This window comes from Petaurus breviceps, unplaced genomic scaffold, assembly GCF_028583685.1.
Source record: "Petaurus breviceps papuanus isolate PSGF00001 unplaced genomic scaffold, PetGlider_PUasm1.0 229, whole genome shotgun sequence".
In the NCBI taxonomy this organism is placed as follows: Eukaryota; Metazoa; Chordata; class Mammalia; order Diprotodontia; family Petauridae; genus Petaurus; species Petaurus breviceps.
The window spans coordinates 9,891,729-9,917,492 of record NW_027185903.1 but is presented as its reverse complement, the minus strand read 5'-3'; the positions used below and the strand labels follow the sequence as shown (position 1 = coordinate 9,917,492).

Genomic DNA, 25,764 nt, shown 5'->3' with positions numbered 1-25,764 from the left:
TGAAAAGTAAGTAGCATTGGATCAGTCAAGATAAAAGAGAGGGACTTATTGATAGGATGGTAGAATTGATAGGGTTCTGCATAAAGTAGAGAAGACCTGGATTCAGATTCTGCCTCAGGCACTTATTAGCTAAATGTTGTTGTTCGGTCATTTCAGTTGTGTCTGACCCTCTGTGATCCCATTTGAGGTTTTCTTGGCAAAGATACTGGAGTGGTTTGCCATTTCCTTCTCCAGCTCATTTTACAGATGAGGAAACTGAGGCAAACAGGGCTAAGTGACTTGCTCAGGGTCACACAGTATTAAATGCCTGAGGTCAGATTTGAACTCAGAGAGGTGAGTCTTCCTGCCTCTAGACCTGTCATTCTATCTACACTACCACCTAGCTGACCATTACTAGCTAAATAACCTTTGGCAAATTATTTAACCTTGAGGCCCAGTTTCCTCATCTATTCAACTGGGGAAGGGGAGGATCAGACTCTCTGATCCCTAAAGTCCTTACAGCTCTAAAATCTCATGAAAATAGAAGCATTCTAGGCTACAGGTCTGAAGCCCTAGCGTCCAGGCTCCATCACAACAATGCCTCTGCCTAGAACATTTCACTTCCCTCCCTTCTCACTGAGCTTCCTTGTCTCCAAAATGAAATCATGATGTTGGTTGGCCCTCTGAGTTAAGTTCTAAGGTTTCATGTATTTTTAATCCATTGGGGGAGGAGGAAGAAAGGGAACAGAGGAAGAGAGACACCCCCCCTCCCGCCAAAGCCATTTAAATGCAAAGGCACATAAATTAGCTGGCCTAGACCTGAGTTATATGCCAGAAATATGAAAATAATGTGTGTTAACCCTCTAGTTCTCAGCTCTGATGAACTGACCTCATCTGGATTGAGTCTGGACCTTTAGCACCACCTACCTGTTCCCTCTGGGATTGCAGCCCCATAGCTGTCCCCAAAACTGCAACATAGTCCTTACAATTGTGTGTATGTTTTGAGTAGAGGAAGGTTTGCTAGAATTGTGTGCAGTCTAGTATACCATGTGGGTTTTCTATTTGTTATGGAGAAGTGACCTATTCATGCAGTATTTCTTACTTGATTAATAGCTCATATGTACCCCTCGTTTTAAAAAAATTTTCAATTTCAACTTTTTTTCATTAATTTTATTATTTATTATTTTTTTTTGCTTTTTGGAGGGTAGGGCAATTGCAGTTAAGTGACTTGCCCAAGGTCACACGGCTAGTAAGTATTAAGTGTCTGAGGTCACATTTGAACTCAGGTCCTCTTGACTCCAGGGCCGGTGCTCTATTTACTGTGCCACCTAGCTACCCCATTTACTTATTTTTAATATTCTCTTTTTAATTTTTTTTAAAGCGGTTCAGGTTAAGTAACTTGCTCAAGGTTACACAACCAGGTGTTTCTGGGTGGGTGCTAAGTGTCTGAGCCCAGATTCGATCCCAGGTCATCCTGACTCTGGAGCCAGTGCTCTTACTCACTGTGCTACCTGGCTGCCCCATCTCGTTTTAATTTTAGATTTAAAATTCTCTCCCTCCTTCCCACCCCCTCCCTCATTCACTGAGAAGACAATAAATATTTTGATTATATATGTGAAATCATGCAAAACATATTTTCATATTAGTGATATCACAAAAAAGAAAGAAAGAAAACAAGAATATCATACTTATAATTTGCACTAAGTTCATCACTTCTCTCTCTGGAGCTTGATATCATTTTTTCCTCTTGAGTCCCTTGGAATTGTCTTGGATCATTGTATTGATCAGAGTAGCTATGTCTTTCATAGTTGATCATCATTACAACATTTCTGTTACCATGTACACTGATCTCCAGGTTCTTTTCACTTTAGATTATATCAATTCATATAGGTCTTATCATATTGGGTTGTTTTTTTCTGAAACCATCCTCTTTATCATTTCTCATAGCACAGTAGGTCTCTATCACAATCATATGCCACAACTTGTTGAGCCATTCCCTAAGTGATGAGTATCCCCTTTATTTCCAATTCTTTGCTACCACAAAAAGAGTTGATATAAATTTTTTGTGCATCTAAGTCCTTTTCCTTATTCTTTGATATCAGTGTGGTACAGAGCTAGTAGTATTGCTGGGTTAAAGAGTATGCATAGTTTTTCAGCCCTTTGGGCATAGTTCCAAACTGTTCTCCAGAATGATTAGACTAGTTCACTACTCCACTAGTTCACTACTCCATGTTAGTGTACCTATTTTCCCTCATCTCCTCCAGTATTCGTCATTTCTGATAGATGTGAGGTGGTACTTCAAAGTTGTTTTAATTTGCATTTCTATGATCAATATATGGGCAGGTAGGTAGCACAATAAATAAATAGAGTACCAGGTCTAAAGTCAAGAAGACTCATCTTCCTACATTCAAATCTGACCTCAGACACTTTCTAGCTGTGTGACCCTTGGCAAGTCACTTAATCCAATTTGTCTCAGTTCTTCATCTGTAAAATGAGTGAAGAAGAAAAGAGTAAATAATATATAGTAAATAAAAAATAATAGTAAAAAAAAGAAAATAATAAACTTCATTATCTTTGCCATGAAAACCCCAAATGGGGTCAAGAAGAGTCAGACCCAATGCAATGACTGAACAAAATCAATAATGATTTAGAGCATTTTTACATGACCATAGATAGCTTTGATTTCTTCTGAAAAAATGCCTGTTCATATACTTTGACAATCTTATTTTTAAAATTTTGACTCAATTTTCTATATATTTGAGAAATTACTGTAAAACTTTTTTGATATCATTTAAATGTCTATGCTACCTTTCAGCAAAAAGTAGTTTCCCTGCTTATTTCTTGTAATTGGGTCTATTTTTGCTTTTGCTTTATATGAGATCATAATTGCTACGTCTGCCACTTTTACTTCAGCTGAAGCATATTAGCTCCTGCTCCAGCCCTTTATTTTAACTCTGTGTGTATTTTTCTGTTTCAAATGTTTCTCTTATAAACAGCATACTGTTAGATTCTTGTCTCTAATCCATTCTGCTATCTACTTCTGTTTTATGGGTGAGCTCATCCCATTTACATTCATAGTTACAAATAATGTGCATTTTCCTCCATCCCATTTTTTTGTTTCTTCTCTTTTTATTCTGTTCCTCCTCAAAAGTCTATTTTGCTTCTAACCAGTATCTCCCTTTAATGAATTCCCATACTCCTTTCACTTTTCCCCTTCCCCTCATATTTCCCTATGGGGAAAGATAGATTGATATATACAACTAAGTGTGTGTGTGTGTGTGTGTGTGTGTGTATTCTTCTTTCTTTGAACCAATTCCAATGAGTGAGGTTCAAGCGTTGCTCATCACCACTTCCTCATCCATTGTAAAGGTTTTCCTTACACACCTCTTTTATGTGAGAAAATTTTACCATTCGACCTCTCCTTTATACCTTCTCCCAGTGAATCCCTCTTTCTCACCCCTCCATTTTTATTTAGATCATTCCAGCATGATCGACTTACATCTATGTCCTCCATTTGTATAAACTCCTTTTAACTACCCTAGCAATGATAAAGATCTGAGGAATTACAAGTATTTATACATATTTAGTCCCTGATGATTTCTCTTTCATGTTTAGCTATTTATTCTTTTCTTGAGTCTTGTGTTCGAATATCAGATTTTCTATTCAGCTCTGATCTTTTCATCAGAAATGCTTGAAAGTCTTCTATTTCACTAAATATTCATTTTCCCTATGGCATTATACTCAACTCTGCTGGGTAGGTTATTCTTGGTTGTAACCCTAGTTCATTTGCCTTCCAGAATATCAGATTCCAAACCCTCCACTCCTTTAACATGGTACCTGCTAATTTTGTGTGACCCCAAGTGTGACTCTATGATATTTGAATTGTTTCTTTCTGGCTGCTTGCAATATTTTCTCTTTGACCTGGGAGCTCTGGAATTTGGATATAATATTCCTGGGAGTTTTCATCTTAGGATTTCTTTCAGGTTATGATTAGTAGATCCTTTCATTTTCTATTTTACCCTCTAGATCTTAAATATAAGAGCAGTTTTCCTTTATAATTTCTTGAAATATGATGTCTAGGCACTTTTTTTGATTGTGGCTTTCAGATAGTACAATAATTCTTAAATTATCTCTCCTTGATCTGTTTTTCAGGTTAGTTGTTTTTCCAATGAGATATTTCACATTCTCCTCTATTTTTTCATTCTTTTGATTTTGTTTAATTGTTTCTTGATGTCTCATAGAGTCATTAGTTTCCACTTGCCAATTCTAATTTTTAAGGAATTATTTTCTTCAGTGAGATTTTGTACCTCTTTTTCCATTTGGTCAATTCTACTTTATAAAGAGCTCCTTTCTTCAGTGAATTTTTGTGCCTCCTTTCTCATTTAGCTATTCTGTTTTTTAAGGAGTTCTTTTCTTTAGTGAATTTTTTTTTTTACCATTAAACTGATTTTCTTTTACCTTAAGCCAATTCTGTTTTTAGGGTATTTTCTTCTGTACTGCACTGTTCTTTTTAAGACTATGCAAAAATTTCTAATACTTTCTGTTATAGGATGAGGATTTGAAAATAAGATTGGGGTGGGGAAAATGATGATGGAGGTTAAGGGTTTTTTGTTAACAAAATGACTCTGAACTCTGAAGTGATCTTTACCCCTAGGATTAAAGTGGTTACATGAGGTCTTCCTAAACTAATCTAGAATGTTCTTATTAATATCAGTTGAGTTTTTAGGGGTTTATGAAAAAATCTTCCCTGCTCTCCTCAAGTACTTTCCACATACTGGTCCTTCCATGGTCCTGGAATTCCTCCATCACTCATTGCTTTGAGAATAAGGCAAAATTAAATGCAACCATTATCTGGGATGGATACCTATTAATATATTATCTTGAAAAAGCTCCTGTAGCAATCAGAGGAAATGGTTTGCCAGAAAGAATAATTTTGATATAAGAAGTTGTTGCTGTTCAATTGTTTTTCAGTCTTGTTGGACTCTTGAGGCCCCATTTGAGATTTTCTTGGCAAAGACACTGTAGTGGTTTACCATGTCCTTTTCTAGCTCATTTTACAGATGAGGAAACTAAAGTAAATAGGATTAAGTGACTTGCCCAGGGTCATATAGTTAGGAAGTGTATGAAGCCAGATATGAATAGAGTGAAAGGCAAAATCTTGTTGTATCAGGTACTGTAATGAGGAAGTAGGAATATTCATGATAAAGTAGAAGAAAAAACACTGAATGAGGAGTTCTAGCCTGACTCCTCTATAACTTGAGTTTCCAGTCAAGTCTGGGGCATTTTGCATGCTGTTGCTTTTAGGTGACTCCAACTGATGGAAAAAATGCTGATGTAAGGCTGTTGACATAAGTAAGGATTGAAGTTGCTGTGAAAGGCTTGGGAGAAAAGAGACATTCTGTCCTCTAGAGCAGCACTTCTTAAACCATGAGTCTTGACCCAAGGGTAGAAAAAAATTGGCAACAGTAAAAGGTTAATTCAAAATCAAATACATAAGGAATCCGAGGTGTTTGCTGCTGGCTGGTGTTGCAACCTGTGCTGCTCATGCCCTCAGGCCACACAACAACAACAAACACTGGCAGAAATGTGAAAATCGGTCACAGTGAGAAAAGTTTAAGAAATCCTACCCTAGAAGACATGTGTGGTACCAATCTATTTTCATTCTTTAAAGGTCCAACTCCAGACACATTAAGAGAGAACCTGGAGACAGACAAACAGATGGATGGACAGACAAACACAGACAGGCAAACAGTCATGTAGGCAGGCAGATTCTGGAAGCTACAGACATGTAAGAGAATGTGGGTCCTCAACATGTCATAGATTTCCAGTTTACTTTCCTAGAGACTTGAGGCAATTTCACCTTGAATGAGATTAGGATGTCTCTCTTGGGTAAACTGAGATCCCACCTCAATCATTTACTCTGTATGTTTTCTGGTATATTCTAATGTGCATAACTTCTCCAATTTCTCTTTGCTATTCTCTTGGATAAATGGATTTGCTTATTTCACTATTTGTGATGATCTTTTGTGTAACCAGCATCTATTGAGAAGGAATTAAACTGGTGAGCACTACCTAAGGGCTAGTGAAAAGGGAAGTGTTTTTTTTTTTTTTTTGTTTTGAATCTAAAATTTGTGCTGCTAGATTAGCAATCCTGAAGGGAACAAATCAATATAATTCAACTCCAGTAACCCCCTCATAAATTAAAGACCGAAGTCTCCAATGTTGTTAATTTTTTTCTGTTTCCCTCAAGACAGGAATCACAGTCTCCTTTTGAAAGGAGCAGGCAAGATGCCAGATAGATCTATTAATATTTTCTGGAGTCATATTTAGAAAACCCATGCATATTCATATCATTCATGGTAATATACATATCTTATGCTTGTAATAACCAGTTGGGTGATCTTGATCTAGTCCCTTCCCTTTTCTAGGATTCAATTTCCTCCTCTGTAAAATGAGAGGGTTGGGCTAGACCAGAGGTTCTCAACCTTTTTTTGTGTCATACACCCTTTTGGCAGTCTGGTAAAGCCTACAGATCCCTTTCCAGAATAGTGTTTTAAAGTGAATAAAATAAAATTACAAGGAAGCCAATTATGTTTAAATAGTTACCAAAATGTTTGGGTTTTTTTTTTTTTAAGTTCAAAGACCCCTGGTTAAGAACCTCTAGTTCCTAAAATTATGAAATTTTAGTAATCACTAAAAGGCAATGTAAGAGAGGATTAGGGTGCTGAGAGAGGAATTCTTGCTTTTGTTTCTCCAGCACTTAGCACACAATGAGTATATAATAAATGCTTGTTGACTGACTAAGTTGGAGGAGGTATGGGCAAGGGAAAAAAGGAAGAGATAAGCCATTGACAGAAAATCATTCATCCAGACTGATCTCTTGAGACTAAGTATCTTTCAGATTTCAAAATTTGCTACTATTTATAAACTGTTAGATTCTGAAATCTCCAATGTGCTCATGCCAGATGATTTAATTATGTGAGCCTGGGCAAATTCCTTCATGTCTCTAACCATGAATTGTCTTACCTCTAAAATGAAAATAATAAGAATCTTCCTGCCCGTTTCACAGGGATGTCATGGTGATCAAAAGATAAACTGTGAAAAATCACTTTGTAAATAGTCATTTAGTCAACCAGTACAAATTATTATCATTGTTTTTATTGTATTTTATCCTTGTTGTATTTGTGTTGAGTAGTTATTTTTATTATGCCCTCTGAATAAGACTAATAGTCAAGGAGAAAGACATTATAGTCCTGGAAAGCAACAAGTTTTAAATGCAGTAGACAAAAGTGATTTTTTAAAATATCCCTGCTACTGCCCTCTTCAATATGTTCACTTTGCCTTCTTCCATACTTCCAACCAGGGGTGTGTTGGAGCCAGCTGTAGCAGCAAGCATGCCAGCATCCCCAGAGTGGCTGCCAACACAGGTTCTTAGATCTGCTTTTCTAAAGGAAAGCAACTCAAAATGGGTTAACAATCTTGCTTTAATCAAACATATGTCATATACTTAGTTCAGGGGGAAAGGGTCAGCACCCCGAACTTCAGAGAATACAAACAAGTTACAAGTAGAAGTTACAAGCAGACAGAGAAATAGATCAGCAGACAGGCTTCCAGCTGTCTGACCATTACATCCATACCTAGTCAGTTATCAGAGACGGAAGCACCAACATCTGGGTTTTCAAAACTGGGGGGCTCAACGGCTTCCCGGAGTCTCATCTGGTCAAATCATACAACTCTTCTCAAAGTGAGCCCCAAAACAAAATCTCACATCAGGGTATATATAGCCTTCTCTTGGCTCAGAGAATGTCACAACCCTCTTGACCCACTGCCCAATCACACAGCACCAAGGTGTGGGCATTCCTGAAAACCAAGCCTCCCACCATGGGCTCCATGTGACCACATTCAGCCTATTAGGGGGCAGAGTATATTTTCAAATCAAGGAAGGTTCTCAGAGTCACTTAAGCCTATCAAAGGGCCTAGGGGCAGGGAAGATCTTAAATTCCCATTCCCATAACACCAGCATAAACCAACTTGTGACAGCCAATTATTAAATTTTCAGTATGAGCATTCACATCTAGGAAATTGGCAAACCTACAAATCAAGGACTGATTTGCTGTTTTATTGATTATTTAGACTTATTATAATATAGATTATTTAGACTTAAGAAGATAATGGAGAAAATTCTTACAATGTAGATTAAACTTAAAAATATATCCAACAGAAAGCTAGTTATTAAACATTTACTAACACATCATTGCCCAGAGCTTCATGCTGGATACTTTTATGTGTGCTGCTGTCCATGTTGGTATGATTCTTTAAAACTGGGAGTATCCCAGCAAAACTTACACTGGTTTAAGAACCTTAGAAAAAAGTAGGCTGAGACCAAAGTGCTGAGTGGATTCTAACATGACCCTCACCAGTTTCATCAGAAATTCCATCTGGGGTCATTCCCATTTACAGGCCCATTAATCCAGCAAGGCTTTTCACATCTGGCATTTCATTCACATCTGGCACTGTATTCACACCTGGCACTGAATTCACAAACTACTAATGATCCTTTGTTTCTTCTAGGAATTGCTGAAAAAGAAGAATAGTCTCCACATATGAAAGGAAAAAAAAATGTCAGGATTGGCAGCCAGTATAATGATCCAGCCTCAGGACCTGGAAGGCAACCTGAACCAGGAAGATGCATCTAGAGAAGCTTCTGTGCACATAACAATCCTTTCAGGCCCTCCTTATTGAGGTCTACACTGATTTCTCCTTTCTCTGAACACTGATTATTTTTTTCATTTTGTGTTTTTCCAAGGTACAATGTCAGAATTAAAGGAATTCACGCATGCTTAAATCCACAAAGCCAGTTTCCTTTTTCCTTCAAAAAAAAAATTTAAATTTAAAAAGAGAATATTGTTACTTAAAGTAACTGTCAAACTTCTTTGCCTTTGTTATTCTGGGCAAATCTACCTTCCCAGGCATTATGACTTAATTTGTACTAATCTGCATACACATGATTTGTTACTTAATGATGCACAGGATCACTAGATATAGTGCTAGAAAATATCATATAGTCATAGAATCACAGTATTTTAGAATTGAGAGGGACCTCAGAGACCACACTAGTCCAACTTGCTACCTGTGTGACTTGGGTCAAGGTACTTTGCTTCTCCAGACCCAAGGTTTCTTGTAAAGTAAGAAAAAAGGGGTGATGGTGGATCCAATGACCTTCGAGATTCCCAATTTTTTTTTTGAGAGTTTGTCTCTTTATCTCACCCAGGCTGAAAGTATTATCACCTACTGATCGGCACAAAAGCTTTGACCTTCTCTGTTTTCAAACTGGGCCTTTTTGTTTTATCTTAGGCAGTTAGTGGCACCTTCCTATCCCATACCACCCTACCCTGATTGAGGTCTCACCATATTGGTACCTTTAGCTGCATTGCAGCTCTGAACTCCCTAAGTCAAGCCATCCATCAGCCTCAACCTCCCTATTAAGAGGGATTACAAATATGGACCATTATATTCAGCTCTGCGGTCCTTTCCAATTCCAAATTTAAGACTCAATCCTCTTTCTACAAAAGAATCCCTCCTACAATATACTCTGTGAGTCATCATTGGTTGACTTCTTTCAGTGAAAGAAAATCTTCTATGTCCCCAGGCAGCTTTTTTCACTTTTGAACTGGTCTAATTGTTAAGAAGTTTTTTATTATGCACTCAGCTCCATGCATGCTTCATAGGGTAGTCTCAGTCCATCAGATGGGAGAACCCCAATTACCCCCATTACATTTATATCAAATTTAAATTCTCCTTTTTGCTATCAGATACTTTTTATTCCTGGTTCTGTCTTCTAGGGGGCAAACAGAACCCAACTGATCCCACTTTTATGATATGATCCTTTGAACACTTGAAAGTAGCACTCATGTCCCTTTTTCTTCTTTCCAAGTCATCTCTTCTCAAAGTTAAACACCTCCAATTCCTTCAGCTCCTCCCCACTGGACACAGTCTCAAGCTCCTTCAATGTCCTGGCTGCCCTCCTCTGAGCTCTATCTTTTTTTTTTTTTTTTGAGGGGAGAAGGTAGGACAATTGGGGTTAAGTGATTTGCCCAAGGTCACACGGCTAGATGTGTGTGTGTGTGTGTGTGTGCGCGTGTGTGTGTGTGTGTGTGTTAAGTGTCTGAGGCCGTATTTGAACTCAGGTCCTACTGACTCCAGGGCCAGTGTTCTATTCACTGTGCCACCTAGTGGCTCCTTGAGCTCTATCTTAACAACTATATCCTTCCTAAATGTGGCACTGAGTACAATACCAGAGGAGAGCTTTGACCAAAATGGGACAGATGAATTATCATCTTCCTGAGCCTGGATTTCTGGCCTCTCCTGATGCAGTCTAAGGTTATATTTGTTTTCCATCTCACACTGTGGCCTCATACTGAACTTGCAGGCCACCAAAACCCCAAGATCTTTTTCAGGCAGACCTCTGCCTAGTCATGCTCCACCCTCTCCCCAATTCATTTATGTCACAAGTGTGGAAATGGAGAAATGTGATGACTTGCCCAAAGCCACACAGGTAAGTGACGGAAGAGGATTCAAACATAAATCCAGTGACCCCAGAGCTACAGTTCTTTCCCCTGTATCTCATGGCACCTCTATTGTATTGTTACTTTTTCACGTGTTGGTTTTTTTCTCCCATCTCGATTATAAGCCCCTTTCGGATGAGCACTACATTGTCTACTCCTTCTATACTCTCCCACACTGCTTAGCAAAATTCTGAGCTTATAGTATGTAGTTACAGATTTGCCGATTGATTCATTGGTATATCATTTGTACTCACCCCCAAACACTTTCCAGTGCTTTCTCCAGCCCTGGTTCTCCAAGGCATGATGTGGGGTTGGGAGGAGGAGGGAAAGAAGGAAAGAGAGCAACCTAATGAATCTAACCAACATTTCAGGGCAGCTAGTAGCTAGAATGTTGGACCTGGAGACAGGAAGACCTGAGTTTAAATCCAGCCTCATACCCTTACTAGCTTTGTTACCCTGGGCAAGTCACTTAACCTTTGTTTGCCCCAATTTCCTCATTTGTAAAATGGGGATAATAAAAGCACCCACTTCATAGGGTTGTTGTGTGGATCAAATGAGATAATAATGTGAAACTACTTAACGCAGTTTCTGGTACATAGTATGTGCCATATGAACGTTAGCCATTCGTATTCTTAATTTCACACCCACTGTGTGCCAGGCACTGTGCCCTGAGGACACAAAGACAAAACAAATCCCTCCCATCACAGAGCCTGCATCTAGGCTGGAGATAGATGAGAGGAGGTAAACCACACACATACATAAGTAATCGCACAGTAAATACAAGGTAATTTAGGTGGAGGGGGTGGTACTAGAAGTTGAGGACATCAGGAAAGGCTTCCTGTAGGAGGTGGCCTGCAGTTGTGCTTTGAAGGATGCTAGGAATTCTTAGAGTGCATTTCTTACAAGGAGGACGACCCTATATGTCCTCAATGTCAAGACAGCAGACAGGCAATGTCATGTGTGGGGAACACTCAGACTGGGACAAGAGCATGCAAAGGAGAGGGATGTGTAATCAGGAAAGAGAGGCTAGAGTCAGATGGTGACAGGCTGTGAATGCCTACCAGAGGCATTTGTACTTTTCCTAGAGGTTAAAGGGAGCCAGGACTGATGTGGTCAGACCAACTATTTATAAAGCACAGGACTTGGGCAGGTCTCCTGAGGAGTGGTTAGAGAGGGATCACACTAAAAGCTCAAATTAGAAAAGAAAGTCAGAAAAAAAAGAATGCTGATCAAGAAGACTTGAAAATAATTGGGGAGGCTACTACCACTCTGAAGAAAGAAATGGCAAGGTCCTGATTGCTTAGATTAAAAAACCGTTGGTTCTTATTAAATGGCAATCAATCAATTCTTCTTTCTTCAAGAGACCATTTAATATTTATAATAACAATAATAATAATGGTTAACATTTATATAGTGCTTTAAGCACTTTACATATATATATGTATATATATATATATATATACTGCTTCATTTGATTATTCAGCTGTTGAATTAGCCAAGATCTAAATCTTACTCAGTGACCCTGGAACTCTTGGGGTCCCAAACATCAGTAGATCCCAAGGATTAATTCTACCAGTTGGAATAGCCACTAGTGGGAGGATCTAGCGTCTCTAGTCATTCCTTTCAGCTCTTTCCTTTCCCTGTTAACTTTACTCCAAGGCCCTCCTTTATCATGAGTAGTTATACCAGGCCTAATGACTGTTATCAAGCAGTGAGGAACCATGGGAAATACCTTGGGAAAGCTCAAGATTTAATTTCCTACCTAGTTTAAATCCCCTCAGTTTTGGTCATTCTTTTGATTTTGATTTTCTTCTACATTATTAACTATGGACAGCTCTTTGGGAAACTAATTCTTTCCTAGTGTGGAGTCAAAAGGTCAAAATTAGAGACTTGGAAGGGCCCTCAGAGGTTATCTACTGCCCTCATTCTACTGATGAGAAAAATAAGGGTCAGAAAAACAGCTCCTGCCCTCCTCTAACCTACATTCTCAGTGGTGAAGCAACATCAAACAGATAGTAAAAGGAATCTGAGGCAGCTAGGTAGCATAGTGGATACGGGCCTGGATTGCACCTGAATTAGAATCCTGACTCAGACACTAATTAGCCGTATGACCTTATTAGCAAGTTATTTAACTTTTCTTAACTCCAGTTTCTTCATCTTCAAAATGAGGATAATTATAGCACCAGGATCAAATAAAATAATATGGGCAAAGTGCTTTTCAATCCTTAAAGTGATATACATATATGTCATTAGATAGTATTAGATATCCATTACTAGATATTATTATTTGAATGCAGATCCTCTGACTGCAAACAAAGCCTTCTTTATACTGTACCAAGCTGCCTCAGATGGCCACAAGATCTTAAAGGCTGAGTTAGGTGAATGCAAGTTCTGAGTGAAGAACATTTTGAACATAATAACTCATTAAAAAAAAAAAACTTGTACAGTAAAATGTGGACAGAGTACTCCTACTGAAGGTCTTTGAAGTACTTGAGCAGGGGTAGAGAACCTTTGGCCTCATGGACCCTCTAGGTCCTCAAGTGTGGCCCTTTGACTGACTTCAAACTTCACAGAACCAATTCCCTTAATAAAAGGATTTGTTCTATAAAACTTGGACTCAGTCAAAAAGTCGCACCTGAGGACCTAGAAGGCCACATGTGGCCTCAAGATCATAGATTCCCCACCCCTGATCTAGAGCATGTTGTGGGCCTCAGGAAGCCAGGCAGAATTTGGAGGAAGGCCCTTTGCTACCATTGTATAGATTCCCAACAACATAAGTACAAATTCTATATCACTAAACAGCAATACAACTCTATAGATTTTAGACTTCTTTTATCTTTTCCTGGCCCTATTTCTCATTCTAAATTAGACCAACAACATACATTCCAGGGGGAACTGGAAATATATTCAGAGGAAAGACAAATGGCAATAGGCTATGAGACTGTGAGCTCCTTGAAGACAGGGACTATTTTTTTTCTTTCTTTTTGTCCTTAGTACTTGGGCACATTGAGCAGCTAGGTGGTACAGGGGATAGAGCATGGGCCTGGAGTCATGAAGACCCAAGTTCAAATCTGGCTTCAGATACTTAACCTTTACTGGCCTCAGTTTCTCATCTGTTAGATGGGGACAAACTGGAGAAGGAAATGGCAAACCACCCCAGTATCTTTGCCAGGAAAACCCATGGACAAAGTCCTTGGAGTCACGTAGAGTCAGACATGACTGAACAACACAGTACATTGCCTACCACATCATAGGTGCCTAATAAATGCTTGTTGACTTAAATAGGATGTACATAGGCATGAACAGGTCATTGTTCTGGTCTGGGTCTGGCTCAGGTCAGTCCTCTGCTCATTTAGGTTCTCTATTGGAACAAAATGAGGCTTGTTGGTTATTCAGCAGGTAACAAAAAGAGCTTTACTTAGCCATTGCAGGAAAAGGACATTTAACAAGGATAGGTATTGAGGTTGTCTACAGTTCAATCAGCTTAGCCAAGCTCCCTTGCTGGAGTTACCCATATCATTCTATCTGACAAGCATGTGAGAGCCTAGAGTTCTTTTCTTATTTTGTACTCAAGTGATGATGAAACAGTCCCATTCCATCCTCCATCCTCCAGCAATTATCCCCTCTGTAATTCCTGCTCTTCCACTTATTTTCAATCTCTCCCTGCCTGCTGGCTCATTTTCTCCTGCCTGCAAACATACTTATGCTCCACACTGCCCACCCTTACTTGGTCCTTCCATCCCTGCTAGCTATTATCCAATATCTCTTCTGCCCTTGGTAGCTAAACTCTTAAAAAAAAAAAAAGTAATCTACAACAGGTTCTCTTCTCTTTTTTTTTTTCTTAAAGCAATCAGGGTTAAGTAACTTGCTCAAGGTTACATGGCCAATTATTTCTGGGTGTGGTGCTGAGTATCTGAGCCCGGATTCGATCCCCACATCATTCCGACACTGAGGCTGGTGCTCTTACTCGCTGTGCTACCTCTCTTCTCTTTTTAACTCCTTACCATCTGACTTCCATCCTCACATTCCACCAAAACTACTCCCTACGAAGTTACTAATGATCTCTTAATTATCAGTTTGAATGACCTTTTCTCAGTCCTCATTCTCCTTGACCTCTCTATAGTCATTGACACTAATGCTCACTCTCTGCTCCTTGATACTCTCATTTCTAGGTTTTTGGGATACCCCTGTCTCCTGGTTCTCCTCCTACCTGACTGCTCCAACTCTGTCTCCTTTGCTGGATCCTCATCTAGAACATGTCCTGTAACCAGAGGTGTCCCTCAGGGTTCTGTCCTAGGCCTTCATTTTCTTTTCCTCTATAATTCTTCACTTGGAGATTTCATCAGTATCCATGGATTTAACTACCAAAAACTTTGCTAATTGTTGAGGTTTAGGGGTGCTCAAGACCCCAAAATATCAACATTTCGGGTCCTGCCAAATGAATTCGACTCAAACCTTCTCTCAGCCAAAGTAAAGCAAAGTTTATTAAAGATTTGCCATAATGGATATATTGTGACACTTGTATTGACAAGCAAGGCCAGAACAATCTGACACAGACTGAGTCTGTACTAGATTGAATCTGAGCCCCTTCATGGAGGCAAGATGGATCTTATATACAGAAAGACTGTGGGAAGGATCTAGGGGTGGTCTAGAGGAGATTTGGGGGAAGGTCTTGAGGAGGAGTCTAAGAAGGATCTTTGATGGAACAAAGGTCAGACTCCAGGAATGGGATTAAGGGTGGGAAATAGCTGAAGTTTACAGGAGAAGACAGGAAATGGAAGACTAGGCTAGTTTAAGGGTAACAGATTTGGGTGTAGATATTTTGATAGGATCAAGGGTAGGAAGTAGTTGGACAATGGAGGGCTAGGCTAGGTTAAGAGTAATAGAAATTAGGGCCTAGGATAACAAAAGTCTTAAGGCCTCTGGCAAATGCCTCTTCAAGTGGGAAGATTCAATCAGATTTCAAGGGGGTCCTCAGAGCCTGTACCCATCACTAATGAGTCTCAAATATACCTAATCCTGCCCCAAACTCTCTGATGACTTTTAATCTCACATCTCAAAATGCCTTTTAGACATCTAAAAATATATATCCAATAGACACATATATCCAATAGACACTATATATCCAACACAACACATCCAAAACATCCTCATTAAGCCCTACCCACCTCCTACTTTCCCCCTCACTGTAGAGGGCAATATTATCCTCCCAGTTGCTTAGGCTTACATTCAATTCTTCATTATGTCTCACCTCCATCCCCCAAACAGATTGTTTAGGAAAAAATCTATTCCCTAAGTCTATTGATTTCTCCTTTGCAATATCTCCTTGATACATCCCTTTCTCTCCTCTAATACTGCCATCACTCGTGCCCTAATCACCTCACCTGGATCAATATAATAGCCTCCTGGTGGATCTACCAGTCAGCTAGGTGGTGCCCAGAGTCAGGAAGAGCTGAGTTCTTATTTGGTCTCACATACTTACTCAATGTGTGACCCTAGGGAAGATACTTAACTCTGCTTGCCTCAGTTTCCTCTTCTGTAAGATGAGCTGGAGAAGGAAATGGAAAATCACTCCAGTATCTTTGCTAAGAAAATCCAAGATAGGGTCATGAAGAGTCAGACATGACTGAAATGAGTCTCTCCCTTCTCCAATCCATCCTCCATTCTCTCTAAAGTGAATTTCTAAAAGTACAAGTTCAACTAGGTCACTCCCCCTACTCAATAAACTCTAGTGACTCCCTGTTGCCTTTAGGATCAAACACAAAATGCTCTATTTGACATTCAAAGTCTTTCATAACCTAGCCCCCTCCCACCTTTCTACTCTTCTTAACTTTGATCCCCACCAGATGTCCTTGGATCCGGTGACACTGACATCTTGATGCTTCTTGAACAAGACACTGCATCTCTTGGTTTTGCATATTTTCTGTGGCTATTCTGCAGGTCTGGAATGCACTCTTTTCCCCAGCTACCCCTATTGACTCACCCGGCTTCATTTTAGTTTCATAAAAATCCCAACTTTTACTGGAAGCCTTCCCCAAACTCCCTTGATTCTACTGCTTTTCCTCTGGGGATTACTTCCTAATTATCTTGTACATAGTTTGCATTGTATACATTTGTTTTCATGTTGTCTCCCCCATTAGATTGTAGGGCAGGGAATGTCTTTTGCCTCTTTTTGTATCCTTAGCCTTTAGCACAGTGCCTGGCATATACTTGGTGATTAATAAATGTTTATTGATTGATTTCAACAGCCTGAGCCTTTAGTCTCCTGAATCTAGAGGATGATCACAATACCTTTTAAGGAAAAACTATTCTAGCTAGCCCTGAGGGGCAGGAGTTAGGATATTATTCCTACCATAAGACTGTTTAGTATATCTAGGTGGCACAGAGAATAAAGTGCCAGGCCTGGACTCAGGAAGACCTGAGTTCTTATTTGGTCCCACACATTTACTAGCAGTGTGACCCTAGGAAAGATACTTAACCCTGTTTGCCTTAGTTTCCTCATCTGCAAGATGAATTAGAAAATTTTTGCCAAGAAAACTCCAAATGGGGTCACAAAGAGTTGTACAGGACTGAGAAACGCCTGAAAAACAAAATAATAATGCATCTGGAGCTGGAATGGATCCCAGAGTTCACTAATCCAATCCCCATCATTTTAGAGACGACGAAAGTGAGGACTATGTAAGTAAAGAGACTTGGCCAAAGTTACATAGGTAGTAAGCTTCAGAGACAACATTTGAACCAGGTCTTCTGACTTGAGAGCCCCAGCTCTTGCCTTCTTACCATTAGCTCATCTTCCTTTTTTTAGAATTCTTAAATTGAATGAAGTGGAATAATCATAAGACAGAGCACAAGTTGGCTTTCCATATAAGAAGGAAACAAAACATATCACAGAAATAGGGATTAAAGTTGGCTGTGTGATATCAAGATGTTTAGAAGTCTAACTATGGTAAGCTAGCATTGAAACCCAAGTAGAAGAGCCAAAAGTATAAAAATCTAAACTAAAAGTCTGCCCACCCCACTTCACCCCAGCCTATCCTACCCTTTCCCCAATTACTTATCCTATTCGTTATTTTGAATAATCCTATTTACACTAGGGTGGAAAAATTCAAGGAAAAAACTTTCATTTGAGAAAAGTGGGAGGAAATCGAGAATTTAGAACTAGACATTTTTTTTAATGATTCATCTCATCTTTCTTCTATAACCTGTAAAAAAATTAAAAAGCCAGATTACTCTTTTTAAAGGTCAATTTTTCTCCCCTAGTCTTACTAGCCTCCTCGCTTTCCCTTTGTTCTCTAAAGAAAGTAAATGATCTTTGGTAACTTGGTTGATGAAAAGCAAAAGCTGACTCAAGAAGGGTGTGCGTTTGCTAAAATGTAAATTAAAGCTCTATGCTGGGGAAAAAGGAAGCTTGCCCTGGATAGGTCTTAAAGGATCAAGGACCAGGAGGGAGAAGAAGCAGAAAGAACCAAACCCACAGCACTTCCTGAGATCCTGCAGAACCTCCTGATTCACAAGCAGCCCGAGGAAGGGGTAAGAAAAATTACTAAAACAGATACAGAATGGAACTAGTAAGTCTCATTTCTATAACATTGTAAAGGTTACAAACCTCTTTCCTCACAACAACCCTGTTAGGTGGTATTCCCATTTTACAGAAAAGGAAATAGAAGCTTAGGGAGGGGAAATGACTTTCTATAAGCCACATAGCTGGAACACCTAAGTTCAAACCCAATACTTTTTCCCATTTCAAAATAGATTTATTTAGCCTTTATTATCCTTATGGCATAATAGACAAGAGATTTTTGGAGATTATCTTGTCTAGCCCCCTCAGTTTACAGATGAGGAAAATGGGGTTCCAGTAAAGTTATGTGTCTTGCCCAGGGTCACAGAGGTATTAATGGAAACCAAGTCTTTTGACTCCAAAAACAACACTGTCTGTTTTCATAGATTTTGTATTATATAACTTTAGTTCTGAGTCATATACATACAACATATGTACATACATATACATGTACATATATATAAAACCTAGAACTCAAGTATATACCTATATATGTATATATAATTTGTTTATTTATAGAGTTGGCCTTCTGTAGTATTTTTGGAGTTTACAAAACATTTAAGTTGTCCTAAATATAGACAGTCCCTTTATTTAAGTACAGTTTATTTGGTTATTTAAGATACACAGTACTAAGAGCCTGATTCCACAAGCAAAAGGTTAATATTTCACTGAGGTATGGTTACTAAGTCACCTCTTCTAGGACCACAATGATTTGAAAGAGTTCATAGGATCATAGATACAGAAATTTAAGGGAACTTAAGGCCAGGAGACCCAACTCTTGTTTTACAAAGGAGGAAACTGAGGCCCAGGGATGTTAAGTGATTTGCCCAAGATTACTCGGGTAATAAATGAGAGAGGTTGGATTTGAAAACAGGCTTTCTGACTGAAAATCCACCTGCATCCTAGTTAATGGTTAATTCCTTCCAGTAAATACAGACAAACACAGATAACTTTGAAAGGTATGAATTAAAGTTATGTAGAGAAAAGGAATAGCTATTACATACAGAAAAGGAAAAGATGTACGCAGGAGAGATTTGTGATTTCATATGCAGTCTTTTTCTGTTCTGTTTTGCATATAGAAATGTTCATTTTGGTTTGGTGTTTGTTAAGTTTAGAATGTAGATTAAAAAAAAATAGTTAATACCTTTTAGAAAGCAAAGGAGCAGAGGTACAAACAAGCCTCAACTAATTTTCAAAATTTACAATGCAGAATACTAGAAAGGGAAATAAAAAAAGTAATGATGCGGGCACCTTTATCCATATTTCATAAGTATTCTCATACTCCTTTCTTCCTGACGCTTTTCTCCTGACACCTCATCTTAGAATTTGAATTTTAGTTAAACTAGGTCTAAGGATTCTAAATAGAATGTATTTTAATCCCTATGAATGTAGCTGGAACCCAAAACTAAAATTTTAAAATGGTCTCCTTTGATCAAGCTTAAATTCCTGTTTCAATGAAGGAGCAAAGATTTACAAAATAAAAGTGGTTTCATTAACCTGAATTCTAATCCTGGCTCTTCCTCTAGAATTCTAAAATCTTAACACTGGAAAGCACTTTAGACATAATCACATAATCAGATCCTCTTTTGATACCATAAGTAGATTATAGTTGTGTGAAATGATTTGTGAACCAGCAATTCAAGACACCAAATGCCTATGGGCTAAATTACATGGTACAGATTTTAAGTACTATATTTGTAACAGAGAGAGCAGAGATGATAGGCCTCTTGTGGAGAATGAGATAGATTTTCAGACATGACTAATGTGTAAGTTTGTTTTGTTTGACCATATTTATTATAATGGATGGCATTTATTTGGAAGTTAAGAGGTGGGGAGCAGTAGATGGCTAGAGATAGAGATGAAAAAGAAGGAAGGAAGGAAGGAAGGAAGGAAGGAAGGGGTCCTAAATTTAAGTTACATAGAATAGATTATCATCAGCTATTGTACTCTAGAATGAGGGATATGGACAGAATAGCAATCATTGTGAGGAATGAGTCAAAGATCAATGAGAGGCTTTAAACCTGGGTAACAAAGAGAATGATAGGGTCAATATAATATGATAGTACTTTGGGGCATGTAGAGTTTGAGGCCCAGATGAAACATTCAAGTACAACTATTCCTTAAATTGGAGTCTGGCATCTAGGAAATCAGAGTATAGTGAAATAGAGAGAAAGTGCTGGAAGCTGTCAATACAGTAGGTCAGTACCTGACCACAACTAGGCAAGGCTATGAATTAAGATTTTAATTTACATGAATTAAAATTTTAATTAAGATTGTTCAATCATGTCCAACTCTTGGTGACCCCATTTGGGATTCTCTCAGCAGAGATACTGGAGTAGTTTGCCATTTCCTTCTCCAGTTGATTAAAGAAACTGAGGCAAAGAGGGTTAAGTGACTTGTCCAGGGTCCTACAGTTAGAAAGTGTCTGAGGCCAGATTTGAACTCAGGAAGATGTATTGCTGACTCCAGGTCCAGCACTCTATCCACTACACCAACTAACTGCCCTTCATCAGTTAAGAAAAGGTAGCCAAACACTGAGAAATAATGGACACTGTAATGAGCCCTTACAATCCAGCTTCCGTCTCACATTCCAACAAAACTGCTCCCTCCAAAGCTCCTAATGATCTCTTAGTTGCCAGATCCAGTGGTCATTGTTTCTTAATCCTCATTCCCTTTGACCTTTCTGCAGCCTTTGACAGCACGGATCACTCTCTGCTTCTTGATACTCTCTTCTCTCTAAGTTTTTGGGACACCACTCTCTGTAGGTTTTCCTACCTATAGAACTATTACTCCTTCTCTGTCTCTCTTGTTGGATCTTCCTCTAATCGTAGGTGTCCCTCAGGGTACTGCCCTGGGCCCTCTTCTCTTCTTCATCTATATTGCTTCACTTGGTGATCTCATCAACTCTCCTGGATTTAATTACTATCTCTATGCTGATGATTCTCAACTCTGCCTATCCTGCCCTAATCTCTCAGCTGATCTTTAATCTCTCATCTCCAACTGCCCTTCAGCCATCTCAAATTGGATGCCCAGCAGACACCTAAAACTCAACGTGTCCAAAATATAATTCATCAACTTTCCCCCTAAATTCCTCTCCCCACCTTCCCTACTACTGCAGGGGGCAACATGATCCTCCTGTTCCCTCAGAATCACAGCCTAGGAGTCATCCTGGCTTCCTCAGTATCTCTCACCCCCTATATCCAACCTGTAACCAAGGCCTTTGATTTCATCTTTGCAAGGTCTGTAAAGCATGCTCCCTTCTTTCCTCTGACACTGCCACCACTCTGGTGCAGGCCCTCATCACCTGACTATTGTAACATTCTGCTAGTGAGTCTACCTGCTTCAAGTCTCCCATTCAGCCTCCATTCAGTCACCAAAGACTTTCTAAAGCTCAGGTCTGATCTTGTTGCTGCCCTTCTCAATAAACTCTGCAGCTCCTTATCACCTCCAGGATCAAATACAAAATGCTCTCGTTGGCATTCAAAGCCATTTGTTCATAAACAACCCACACCTTTCCAGTCTTCTTACACCTTAACCCCCCCACCAGGTACCTTTGTTTCTCACTATAGCATGAACAGAACACTCCATCTCTCTACTCTAGGCATTTCTCTGTCTGTCCCTCATGCCTGGAACATTTTTCATCCTCATCTCTGCCTATTGGCTTCCATGGTTTCCTTTAAGTCTCAACTAGAACTTCATCTTCTACAGGAAGCCTTCTCCACTCTCTCTTGATTCTAGCACCTTCTTTCTTTTAATTATTCCCTACTTTTCCTGTATATAGGTTGATTGTACACATTGCTTGGTGTGTTCCCCATTCCACTATAAGTTCCTTGAGGACAAGGACTGTCTTTTGCCTCTTTTTGTAACCCCAGCACTTAGCTCAGTGCCTGGCATATAGTAGGTCCTTAATAAATGTTTACTGACAAATTAACTGTAAGAGAGAGTCAAGAGAGAAGAATCAGGAGAAAAACATAGAGCTTTAGGGAATGCCCACACAGAGTTAAGGAATGAGAAGAGAAAACAGGAACAGAAAAGAGGAGAATGGAAGACACAAGAACTTGTCCTAGAAACCAAGAAAGGAAAGTTTCAAAAAGCAAATAGTCATCAACAATATTAAATGCAATAGAGAAGTCAAAAAGAATAAAAATTTAGAAAAGGCCTTTGGATTTGCCAATAAAAGGGTTAAAAAAATATAAGCATTAATACTTTTCTTACTTTTATATTCCAGGGCTGTTATAAAGTTAAAATGCTATAATATTGAGTATGAGCTCTCAGGAAAAGTACCAAAATCCTCTCAAAGTATAAACTTGTATTATTACTCATGTTAGCAAACAGTATTAGAATAAGTTATACTAAAAATATATCAGAATTATGGAGAACTTCAATCTCTATTGAAAGGTCAAATATTAAACTAGTCACTAATTTTCATATGACTTAAATAAGAGATGTTCAGCAAAAATCACTGTAGGTTTTATCAACTTCCATTCACTAAGTAAAATTGGCAGTAGGTGGTGTAGTAGATAGAACACTAGGCCTGGAATCAGGAATATCTAAGTTCAAAACCAACCTCAGATACTTATTAGCTATGTGACCCTGGCCAAGTCACCAAACTCTGTTTTCCTCAGCTTTCTCATCTGTAAAATGAGCTGGAGAAGGAAATTCCAGTATCTTTGCCAAGAAAACCCCAAATGGGGTCATAAGGAATTGGACACAACTCAGCGACAACAACAAAGTAAATTTGTGTGTGATACAAACCCCAAAGTAATGAATTATGTTGTAATGATGACTAGTTTCCTATTATCTTTTCTTTTAAAGAAAAGATGATGTCTTTTAAAAGATGTCTGTCAAGTCCCATTGACTTCCCATTCACATATACAACTGAATCCTTTTGTAAATAACAATACATTGGCTATATCTGACTAGGCAGTCCTCACTCTGTACCTATAGTTTGTTACTCCTCTGCTAAGAAGCTGGAGGTTTGCTTCACCATCAATTCTCTAAAGTCAAATTGGTCATTACATTGATCAGAGTTCTGAAGTCTCACTGTTCTGCATTATTCTGATCATAGCATAGATCGTTCTGCTTTCCTCTGTATCAATATAAGTCTGTATCATATAAGTCTTCCCAAGTTTCTCTTAATTCTTCATATTTGTCATGTTTTATGGTACAGCAATATTCCATTAAGTTCATATGCCATAATTTGTTCAACCATTCCCCATTTGATGGTCACCCACTTTCCTTCCATTTCTTTACAGCTACCAAAAATGAATATATAAATATTTTTGTATTTTGAACCTTTCTTTCCTGACTTTAACCTCCTTAGGGTATATTACAATATGATGTGATATCTTGGATTGGAGGGTACTTCATATAGAATATTATACTTGGTCAGGAAAACCTTGTTTTGATTCTTGACACATACTGGGTTATGTGACAGGCAAGTCACTGAGTGTCTCAGTGCCCCCAGATAACTCTGTGAGTTTATAAATTACTGAACTTGGTATACGGAGTTTCCTCAATGGAAGTACCTATACAAGTGAGATCAGAAGTCCAGGTCAATAAAAGAAAAAGAAAGTTCACTTGGGATATTCATGTCAGAGCTCCAACTCCAAACTTCCTGAAATCCAACTTCTGTCTTGCTAACATCCCAATAACCATAAGGGTTATAGGGTGATTCTATGCACTGTGAAGTACCTTTCTCTCCTAATTACCAGGACCCTGAAATACTCACTAGGTCTAACAATTAGTCCATTCTGTGGACTCTCCTGTTCTTCAGTATTCAGTTCTATGCGACTATTTCTTACACTATGGTACATAAAATCTGACCATTTTTTATTCCCCAAACTGAAATATTTCATGTAATTACATCTATTCTCTAACCTATGAGCACTTACAAGTATTCACAGCCCTTTCTTTTTAAAAGTTTCATAATGCTGGCTTTTAAAGTTCTAACAGAGAGAAAATTGATAATGCCCTTAGTTATTAAACATCAAGGTTCCTTATTTTTCTACCTGAACTCTGTCCTTGAGTGGAATCCAAATATAGTCAACACCTGGTCATCTACATGTGGCTTATGGATTATCTATGGGGGGAAAATTTAATTTGTTTTTCACGGCCACTTAACACTTTTGGGACTGCCTCCTTCTATCCAGTCAAAAGTTGTGAGCGTTCTGGGAATACTGACTCATTTTAACATTAGCCTAAGCAAAGAAGCAAAGTGTAATTTGGAAGGAAACCTTGCTTGGGGCTGGGGAAGGTAGGAGGTGAGAGTGAACGAATATATTAGAAGGTCCAACTTTTTTTTTATATCATTCCTTCTTTTGGAATATCTAGGTCACTGCTGCCTCCCATTAGGAAGAATAATTCAATTTTTTTTCTCACTTAGATGCTATCATTTTTTTTCTACCTTCTCCATTTTATTTTTTACTTCATTATCCTCCTCAAAGAAAATTGTCCTTATTAATAAGCACAGATTTAGGTGACAATTTCACAATTATCCTATTTATTTAATCAATGAAGATAATAAAAACCAGAACATCTTTGTGGATTCTTGGACCTGGATTGTTATGCTTTATTAGTTGCATTGCTAACCTAAGAAGTGACAGAGTTCATATTTTTGTGTTGTTGTTCAGCTGGTTCATCTGTATCTGACTCTCCACAATCCCATTTGGGGTTTTGTTGACAAAGACACTGGAGTACTCCATTTCCTTCTCTAGCTCATTTTACAGATGAGGAAACTGAGGCAAACAGGGGTAAGTGACTTGCCCAGGGTCACACAGTTAGTGTCTGAGGCCAGATCTGAACTCAGGAAGATGAGTCTCCAGGTCCTGCATTCTATCCACTGTTTTATTGTTTAGCATAATCTAGGTTCAGAAATATATGTGATCAGTCAATCAACACAAAGTGAGCCGAGAAAACAATTACTTTATAAGGATACATGACACCACAAATAAGTCAATTAAGCCTTCTGGGTCTCAGTTTCCTTGTCTAGGATTTATTGTAGGATTAGATTAGATCACCCCTCAGGACTTCAGTTTCCAAATATGTGATCTGTGCTCTAAGGCAATCCTACAAATTACACAGCAACCTTCCTCCCTCTTCCTCAGAGCAGAGGACTGTGGGTGTGAAATTATATAATACTATTGGATATCATCCATGTGTTGCTTCAGTTTGCTGATCTGATTTTTTTCCCCCAAGCAAAAATAATGTAAAAACAAGCTATCAACAAACAAGAAAAAAATGAAAAAAAAAAAGCAGTAATCAGTTCCAGAATGACAGAATTTACCCTTATCTCCAACCCTATAGTTGTCTATAACCAGATTAACCTATTTACTATCTCCTTACTCTGATTTGCAAGGCCACCACCTTCCTTTCACCTTTGAAATCTGGGACCTAGTTGGAATTTACTCCAGGAGTAAGAATAGGAGATTCTTTTTTCTGGGACCCCACTGATCTTGATTGCTGGCTGCCTCAGTTACCCACTGTATATAGGACTGGACCCACCAATGTGAGTGACTTAAAAAAAAAAATTAGTGAAAATTTGTTAGTAAAAATTTTCAAGTTTTGCTTCCATGTATAACCTAACCTAAAGCCTTATAGGAAGGCTACAGAACAAGTCCTACACAATCTGTGGCCCACTGAAGGATTTGCTCTACATACAAA

At 38.6% G+C, this 25,764-nt stretch overlaps 1 protein-coding gene across 1 annotated transcript in view; it reads left to right on the top strand.

Annotated features, from left to right (window-relative positions):
* Positions 1-8,819, top strand: part of C9 (complement C9) — a 64,268-nt gene extending 55,449 nt beyond the window's left edge. The window contains exon 11 of the mRNA XM_069095985.1: positions 8,551-8,819. The gene's annotated coding sequence lies outside the window, so the exon portion shown is untranslated. The remainder of the gene's footprint in view (positions 1-8,550) is intronic.
* The last annotated feature ends 16,945 nt before the right edge of the window (positions 8,820-25,764 follow it).